The sequence below is a fragment of the Callithrix jacchus genome, chromosome 2 (assembly GCF_049354715.1).
Source record: "Callithrix jacchus isolate 240 chromosome 2, calJac240_pri, whole genome shotgun sequence".
NCBI lineage: Eukaryota > Metazoa > Chordata > Mammalia > Primates > Cebidae > Callithrix > Callithrix jacchus.
In genome coordinates this window covers 66,378,358-66,388,303 of record NC_133503.1, presented here as the reverse complement: position 1 = coordinate 66,388,303, position 9,946 = coordinate 66,378,358, and the positions used below count along the sequence as shown (strand labels likewise).

Below are 9,946 nucleotides of genomic sequence, written 5' to 3'. Positions count from 1 at the left end.
GATACAAAATCAATGTACACAAATTAATAACACTGCTATACAGCAACAGCAACCAAGCTGAGTCAAATCAAGAACTCGATTCCTTTTACAATAGCTACAAAAAATAATAATAAAATACTTAGGAATACACCTAACCAAGGAGGTGAAAAACCCCTACAAGGAAAATGACAAAATGCTGCTGAAAGAAATCATAGATGGCACAAACAAATGGAAACACATCACATGCTCATGGATGGGTGGAATCAATATTTTGAAAATGACCATACTGCCAAAATGACCATACTGCCAAAAATATTGTGAAAATGACCATATTCATATTCATTGACTGCCAAATTCAATGAAATTCCCATCAAAATACCATCATCATTCCTCACAGAACTAGACAAAGCAATCCTAAAATTCATATGGAACAAATAAAGGGCCCACATAGCCAAAGCAAGACAAAGCAAAAAGAACAAATCTGGAGGCATCACATTACCTGACTTCAAACTATACTATAAGGATATAGTCACCAAAACAGCATGGTACTGGTATAAAATAGACACACAGACCAACAGAACAGAATAGAGAACTGAGAAATAAAGTCAAAAAGCATTGTCAAACAGCCAGCTGTTCTTTGACAAAACAAACAAAAACATAAAGTGGGGAAAGGGCACCCTATTCAACAAATGGTTCTGGGATAATTGGCAAACCACATGTAGAAGAATGAAATTGGATCCTCATCTCTCACCTTATACAAAAATCAACCCAAGATGGATCAAGGACTTAAAGCTAAGACCTGAAACCATCATAAATATGCTAGAAGATAACATTGGAAAAACCCTTCCAGACATTGGCTTAGGCAAAGACTTCATGACCAAGAAACCTAAAACAAATGTAACAAAAACAAAGATAAATAGATGGTACTTAATTAAACTAAAAAGCTTCTGCACAGCAAAATAAATAATCAGCAGAGTAAACAGACAACCCACAGAGTGGGAGAAAATCTTCACAATCTATACTTCCAACAAAGGACTAATATCTGGAATCTACAAGAAACTCAAATCAGCAAGAAAAACAAAAACAAAAACAAATAATCCCATCAAAAAGTGGGCGAAGGACACGAAGAAACAATTCTCAAAAGAAGATATATACAAATGGCCAACAAAGTGAAAAAATGCTCAACATCACTAATGATCAGGGAACTGCAAATCAAAATCACAATGTGATACCACCTCACTCCTGCAGGAATGGCCATAATGAAAAAATAAATAATAAATGTTGCTGTGGATATAATGAAAAGGGAACCCTTACATTGCTGGTGAGAATTAAACTAGTACAACCACTATGGAAAACAGTGCAGAGATTTCTTAAAGAACCAAAAGTAGATCTATCGTTTGATCCAGCAATCCCACTACTGGGTATTTTCCCAAAAGAAAAGAAGACATTTTATTTAAAAAGACACTTGTACATGCATGTTTATAGCAGTACAATTTGCAATTGCAAAAATGCCAACCCAGCAACGAGTGGATAAAGAAAATGTATATAAACATATATACACGTGTGTGTGTCTGTATATATATACACATATATATACATGTGTGTGTATATGTGTGTGTATATTAAAAAATTTTCCAGCATGCCAGAATTCAAACCCATTTTAATATACGTGTGTGTGTGTGTGTGTCTGTATATATATGTGTATATATATATACAGACACACACACACACACACGTATATATACCACATTTTATGGTGTGTATACCCTGGAATACTATTTAGCCATAAAAATGAATGAAATAATGACATTCACAGCAATCTGGATGGAGTTGGAGACCGTTATTCTACGTGAAGTAACTCAGGAATGGAAAACCAAACATTGTATGTTCTTATGTATAAATTGGAGCTAAGCTATGAAAACACAAAGGCATGAGAATGAGACAGTGCACTTTGGGAACTCAGGGGAAAGGGTGGGAGTGAGAGTAAGGGATAAAATACTATACATTGGGTCGTCTATGACACTGCTCAGGTCTAGCAGGAGCAGTGTACACTGCTCCAGTGATGGCTGCAGCAAAATCTCAGAAATCACCGCTAAAGTATTTATCTATGTAACCAAACACCACCTGTTCCCCAAAACACTATTGAAACTTTAAAAATACCATTATTGTAACTGAAGCCATTTGTTTCCCTTATTTTTTGGTCATTGGGTTTTGAATTCTGGCATGCTGGAAAATTTTTTAATATCAAATACCAGATGGTGTGTAATAAAAATTGTAGAGATTGTTTGAAACTCCAGATAAACGTTATCTTTCTCCAGAGAGAACTTACTTTTGTTTCTGGTGGGCAGTTGAGATAGAGGAAGTTCATCGCAATTTCCTATCTGGGATCAAGCTGATTTATAGCTGGGTTCAGTCTTTATGGAGGCTAGTGTGTATCTTGTTTGGTCTTACTCTCCAGACTCCAGCTCTTCAGATATCCCAATTTAAAGTCCAGGGTGTTTATCAGGGCCCTCTCTGGCCCTGGTCTTTTTTTCTTTTTTTCTTTTTTTTTTTTTTTTTGATACTGAGTCTTGCTCTGTTGCCAGGCTGGAGTGCAGTGGCACGATCTTGGCTCACTACCACCTCTGCCTCCCAGGTTCAAGCAATTCTCCTGCCTCAGCCTCCCGAGTAGCTGGGACTACAGTTGTGCGCTAGTTGGCCCAGCTAATTTTTATATTTTTAGTAGAAACGGGGTTTCACCATATTGGCCAGGATGGTCTCGATTTCTTGACCTCACGATCTGCCCACTTTGGCAGCCCAAAGTGCTGGGATTACACTCGTGAGCCACCGCACCTGCCCCCCGGTCTTATTTTTGTTCCTTACACCCCATGAGACCACCTACATCTCAGTGTCTCGGCCTCTGGGCTGCCACTCACAATCAGCCAGCATCTGGAGGAGAAGTCATGCTGCATATAGCATCACTTTGGTGCTTATCTTCTGCCTAGACTTGTGCACCACCCACCTCAAGGTCTTACCACCTCAGTGCCCTCCAGTCCTTTTGCATATATATATATAAAATATATATATAGGTAAAATATATATATTATATATACACTATATATGATAGATAATATTTTATAATATATATTATATTAATATTTTATAATATATATTATATATAATATATTTTATAATATATATTATATATATAGTATTATATATATATATATATATATATATATATATAAAATAATCTAGTTTCTTTTTTATCTTGGTAGGAGATACATCAACTCTGATGTTAACTCTTTCCCCTTAGACAGAAGAACAGGGAAATAGGAGATGTAGGGAACAGAGGAGACTGAAGCTACTGTGCCTTAAAAACCTGTTTTGGCCTGCCCATGTGGAGCAATCACAGAGCTGTCTCACGGTCCCTGTCACCTGGGGCCTTCCTTGTGCTCCATGAGAGTCAGCATGTGGGGCTGCTAATAGGACACCCAGCAGGATGATGAGAGAGTTTGGTAGGTGAGAGTACACCCAGCTCACACCTTCTCACAGTTCAGATCTCAGCCTAAAGGCCTCTTCTGGAAGCTGCCACTCTAGATCCCTCTCTCCAAAGCAGCTCTGTCCTCGTGCCCTCCCTCACACACTGTCTCTACCATGCTTGGAAATTCTCTCTCTTATTTACTGTTACTTGTTTATTGTCACCCCCCAATCTCAGCCTCATATCAGCGCCCCCTCACCACCACCACCAGCCTCCTGGGACTCCAGTGTTCTGGCAAGAGGGGGAAAGGACTGATGGCTCATCTCAACGCTTAGACATCATCTCCAGCATCTCCTTCACCTGCAGCAAGGGGCCAACCCTCAGTACCAGGGCGCTCCACCTCCACTGTTCCCCCAAAATCTGCCCACTCCCCAGGTGAGGTAGCTCCTGTGGCAGTGAATCCCATCCCAGAACATGCTTATAACAAATTATAATCACCTGTGTACACACCTGCTTCCCCAAAAAGACCACAGGGGCAGGCACGTGTCCTTTTTGTTCTTCATTCAAGTGTTCATGCCTGTATCCCTCACCAGAGGGTGAGCCTGATGAGGTGGGGAGCAACGTTTCTGCTCACTAGTCCTTTCCCCTCTCCGTGTGCCGCCCAGCACCTGACACCATCCAAAGATTCCCCTGATCCCCGGGCTTCCCTACATGCTATCAGCCAACTTCTGAGCCCTGTCTCTGAGCCACACCCGTGGTCGGCGTGTACATGGAGTTCGTCATTCCATCTTCAGGACCTAGGAGACAGGGACTGCCATTCTGTGAGGTAGGGGCCGTTAGTTTCATTTTACAGATGAGGAGGAGGGACAGGAGAGGTTAAGTGGCTCAGCCAAAGTCACAGCAGGGAAGTTCCGGGGTAGGGACACAAACCCAGGCAGTGTGGCTCTGCCACCCACACTCTGAGCCCCTATTCGAGACCGCGCCTATCACAGCATCCATCACACTGTTGTAGTTCTTTCTTCCCCTCCACAGAGCTTCTCCTGGAGGGAACAGTCTACCAAAGAGGCTGATTGGAAGGAGCCTTTGTCTTGTTCAGCTAACATCTTCCACCAGGTGGCAGTCACAGCTCCCGGATAAAGTCGTCCCTTTCATTCCCCGCTGCCCCTGAAGAAGGAAACCTTTCTCCCCCCTCCCCAACCGCCCCCGCCGCTCCCCCTCCCCCGTACACCGCCTCCCTCAACTTTTATTATTACCAAGAAGTGAAGTGAGTAGCCTCAATTCAAAACACGACTCCCTGACTGAGCTTTCTGAAAACAGCACTTGGAAAAGATGCATCTCCAACCCCTGGATGCCGCGTCGCAGGCGGAGAGAGGCTGCGGGCTTGGGGGTGCGCAGCCTGGGAATTTCAGCCCGCAAAAGAGGTGACTGGCTCCTACCTCCGCACCCCTCATCAAACAGCTGCAGGAGCCGAGAGTTAACCAAACGGCGTGTATTCCTAGTCATGAATTCCATTTGGCCAGCAGCAGACCTGGGACAAATGGTCCCCTGAGGACACCTCAGGGATGGCTGTCAGGAAAGGGCTTTCCCGCCTCATCTGCCTAAAATGCTGTTCCTCCACCCTCCGCTGGTTCTGCCACAGCTTCTGGCAGCTTCCAGTGTGTTCCCAGCAGTGGAAAGGGGACTGATTCCAGGTTGGGGAGTGGGAGGCTGGAACACACCTTGCTCCTAAGTCCCCCAGCTTTCAAAATGCTAACCCCAGGACTGTTCTGTGAAGGAAAGAGGCTCAGGCCAATTCCATGGATTGAGGGGAGGGGAGATTTCCTTTTTTTATAATAAAGAAATTGTGGGCTGGGGGCTCATGGCTGTAATCCCAGCACTCTGAGAGGCCGAGGCGAGCAGATCACTTGAGGTCAAGAGTTTGAGACCAGCCTGGTCAACATGGTGAAACTCTGTCTCTACTAAAAATACAAAAACTAACCGAGTGTGGTGGCGTGTATCTGTAATCACAGCCACTCAGGAGGCTGAGGCGGGAGAATCACTTGAACCTGGGAGGCAGAGGTGGCAGTGAGTAGAGATGGCACCACTGCACTCCAGCCTAGGTGACAGAGCAAGACTCCATCTTTAATAAATAAATAAATAAATAAATGCTATTAGCCTTCAAAGTACAATGTAACGTAGTTGTGTTCTTCTCCAGAATGAAGGCACTGACTTTTTAAGATTGAATTCTTTGTGGGTTAACTGCAGAGGGTGTGATAATGGTACCAAGTTTAGAGGTGTTCAGGGCTCAATTCTATGATACCAGGCAGTGGAGCTCTATGGCTACTGTTTAACCTTCAGATAATGTCAGCTGTCTCCATTTTCAGTCCTTTGTGAATGAAAGGACCCTGGGCCCCAGGGGACCTGGCCCAACCCTGTAGAAATGGGAGGGCCCCACCCCTACGGGGAACTGAGATATAATTCTCTGGACCTGGTAGGAAAACTGAGTGTTTCCTCCCTCCCCCTGCTGCCTGCATGCCACTAAACCAACACAGACACATACCTTGGCTCCTGGGTTTTGCCCCCAGTCTCTAAATTAATTAAATTGCCCACGTCATCGCTTCTATCTCATTTTCCTTCCAGAAACGCCCCCCTCTCCAAATTAGAACAATACTTCATCAGAATTAGAGTCTGTTTCATGCATCTAAGTATTAATAACACTCCTCACTTGTTGAAGCAGGATCGTGTACCCTTTCAGACAAGCAAAGAATGTCAGTGAGACTTCAGAGGACAGAGAGAGGATTGGGGTAACAGTCTCCCTTTGTAATCCATACCTTCCTTTTGAGGGTTCTGTGTAGCTAGGCAGGATTAGGACTGGCCTTGTTTCCTTCTGACTTCATGAAGGTTCTGCCTTTTCTGAAGTGCTCCAAAGGAACGAGATTATAAAATGCGTTGTAAACTGTGTTTCCTCCCAAAATAGTAGGGCATGTGGGACTTTGCCAACTCTCCAGTCACGCGCACGTCTTCCTTACTGCCCACGTTCTCTCTGGCATGAAGAGCTAATGTGGCCCAGTTCTGCCATCCTCCACTTTCACCAATGACACCAGCACCACTGCCACCCCCTCCTAAGGGCTTCTCCTGCCCCACTTGGGCTCCTTTACACTCCATTCTTCCCACAGTTGTCCAGGTGATTGGCACATCAGTCCCATCCCTCCCCTGCATCTACTCTTTACTGACTCCCTCTATCTAATTATAAATAAAATCTAAAGTCTCTACTGGGCTAACAAGGTCCTGTCTTGTGCAGACCCTAAACTTCTCTAAGCTCAGCTCCAGGCATGCCCCCTGGCTCACCATGCCTGGCCACACTCCTATTCCTTGCACATTTATCAAGTTCAGTCTTGACCCAGGACACTTGCACATGCTATTTCGTCTGTCCAGAATACTTTCCCCTCACACTCCAGCATGGCTTGTGTTTTCTCGTTTTTCAGATCTGTTTAAATCTCACCTGTCAGGGAGGCCATCTTCTGTCCCCCAGTTGAAGCAGCCCGACTCCTTCCTGGTCTCCACTGTATTGACTGGTTTAATTTCCTCAAGGCTTAGCACTAATATTTTCCTACTGATGTATGTGTTTACTTGGTGACCATCTGAGGAGTTCCCTTTCCGGGACATACATGCCAAGGGAACATGGACTTTGCTGGATTTGTCCCCACAATATCCCCAGAGCCTGGGACAGTGCAAATACTTGTTAAATGAATGTCTGAATGCACAAAGAGACTTCCTGATGCAATGCTTTTTTGCAGATCAACAACTTTGGGTAAGTTATAAAGTGGGAAATTCAGACTGGTGATTCTGTGCATAATAGTAATGCCTTATATTTTCCAGGCATTGTTTCCCAAGATCTTCCCAACGATGCCCATCACATTTTGATAAGGCTCCACGGCTGAAGCTGAAGTGATTCACCAAAATCACAGACACAGCAACACACGCACACATCCCAGCGCTCAAATCCAGGCCTTTGTCTCCAGAACATAAATGCCAAGAGGACAGACAGGGCCTGTGCCTGTCTTGCCCCACAGCATCCTCGGGGGCTAATAATAACAAATATTTGTTGAAGAAACAAAAGGATGAATGAATGAGCAAAGTCCCAGATGGAATTCTTTCCCTGGCACCCAGGCGAATTCTAGAAAATAGATTCCAGCCTCGTCAGGCTAATCTGCTCAGGCATAGTGAGGAGAGGGCCCTTCCTTTGCTTTTGTCCTCTCTGCCCCTACTGCCTGGGTCAAGCAGGAGGCCCACTCACAACCCACCCAGACTCTGCTCTCCCAGCCCCAGCACTCATTGTGACCACGTTACTCCCAGGTCTGAAAGTCCACAGCTTAGTCTCTAAGTTCTATGGAGAAACAGTAGCATGCAGCCCACTGGACAGATTGTTAGAGATGTAGGCTCAGGCCTCCAGCGCTACCGACTCAGAACCTGTGTTTTGACAAGATCCCCAGGTGAACTTTTTGCTTGTTCTCCTCTGAGTGCTCCAAGCTACCTTTATCAAGCATTCCGATCTCCACTTTCCTTTTGAAACATCCAGGCTTGGGGCCGCATTAGTTGTGGGCCTCTCCTCCCAAAGCACAGCCCTCCTCTTAATGGCAATTTTGAAACCCAGTCTAGGAAAGAAAGCTCACATAGGGATCCTATTAGTCACTCATTCAGCGAAGATTTAGTAAGCACTTACTGAGAGCCAGGCACATGATGGGCCCTGAGGACACAGGTGAGCTTGAGGATATTTTGTCTCCTCCCCCCAAAAAAGGTAAACAAATGATACACGGTGACAGTTACACATGCGTTTAGTGCTGAGTCAGAATGAGACTTGGGAGGACAGGGAGGGGATTGCTTTAACAGTCTCCCTTTGTAATTGATACCTTCCTTTGGAAGGTTCTGTGTGTCTAGGCAGGATTAGAACTGGTCTTCAATAAATACACAGATAAAAAGTGATGACCAGGAGGGCTTCAGAGAGACCCAGGATGTCCTCTCAGAGGGAGGAGGTCATGGTGATATGTCAGCTGACTGCAGAAGGAGAAGTAAGGAGCCAGATCCACGTGGAGCTGGGTTGAAGCAAGGAAGGGGGCAAGGTGGGAGCAGGCAGAGAATTTCCTAGGAGGCAGGTGAGAAGATCCTGCACCAGGGAAAGAGGCCTTTACTTAACGGAACGGTGGCCCAGGCAGACTGACAGCAGCCCACCATCCAGAAGGAGCAATAGAAGGGCAGATTGGGAGCCAAGGCCAGATCTGGCAAGGCCTTGGGCAGATTTTACTTCCAGGGCAGTAAGAAGCTGCTGAGGTGTTTTGCAAGGCACCTGCAGAGGCAGTCAGGTTTCCATTCCACCCTAGCTTCCAGGGGTTGACGGTGGAGGCCAAATCTCCATCTCTCTGAAAGGTGAGGGGACCTTCCTTAGGTAGTCATGGCCTACAATTGTTAGATATGGGGCAATAATGTTCACGATACTGGGGGCCCTTAATGATTATGACTGAAGAAATTTTTTTGTGATTACCTTGTTTCATCCTAACCTCAACCCAATGATGAAGATATTATTTGCCTCTTCTGATGCATGAGAAAACCGATTCTCAGAGGTTACCTAATGTGATCAAGGTCACTCGGTCAATCAGTGGTAGTCCAAGGATAGAAACCCCATTGGTGTCACCCCAAAGCCAAGTCTCTAACAACAGTGATTCCTGTCTTTGGCGTTTGAACCCAGCTATGCCTAACTCCCAGAGGAAAGTCAGGTCTACTATCCCACATGGTGTCTGGGCCCCCCACCCTTTACCCACCTTTTGCAGTTAATAAGGACAAAGGGGAAAAAATTGAAGAACTAAAAATCCTGTTTTCTCAAAGGCGGTATCATTAAGCTGTCAGCTGAAAAACACGGGGCCTAATTTCCAGCTCCTGTTCCTACCTCCTGATCCTTTCCCTGAAGGGAAAGATTTGGGGCTTATCCAAAGTTTCCAGAAAACCAGTCCCAGGACACAGCCCCTCTGTTTATGTCCAATTTGATAGCACACATTCAACCCCCTCTGCTGCTGCTCATGACTCCCGGACATGGGAGGAATCCTCCAGTTCCTAAGATGGAAAGAGAGACAGCGAGAGCTGGGCGCTGTGGTGGTAGCAGCAGAGCCTGGAGTTGCAGAGCCTTCTCAGTCACCATGGCAACTGTCGTAGGCTGGATGGGGTGGGAGCCGGAGAATCTACAAGAAGAAAGAAATGTGGGAGAGGGACATCCAGGGTTCCTACCCCCTCCGCTGGGCAGTGACCCTGCCACCCACCTCTGCCCTCAACCCAGCACTGGGACTGGCACTTTGTGAGTGGATAGATAATAGTAGCCATAACAACGATTATGATAATAATGAGTTAACACTTACTGAGTACTTACTCTGTGCTAGACACAGTGCTACCTGCTACCAGAACCAGAAGATGAACCCCAGCTTCCAATGATTATGGAGCTCCACTCTCCATGTAGAATTCAAAGGAAAGAATATTACAAAA

The 9,946-nt window shown here is 45.4% G+C and overlaps 1 long non-coding RNA gene across 1 annotated transcript in view; it reads left to right on the top strand.

The window, feature by feature from the left end:
* Positions 1–9,946, top strand: part of LOC144581369 (uncharacterized) — a 21,352-nt gene extending 11,406 nt beyond the window's left edge. Inside the window, exon 2 of the long non-coding RNA XR_013531990.1 lies at positions 7,298–9,946. This is a non-coding gene — a long non-coding RNA (uncharacterized LOC144581369). The remainder of the gene's footprint in view (positions 1–7,297) is intronic.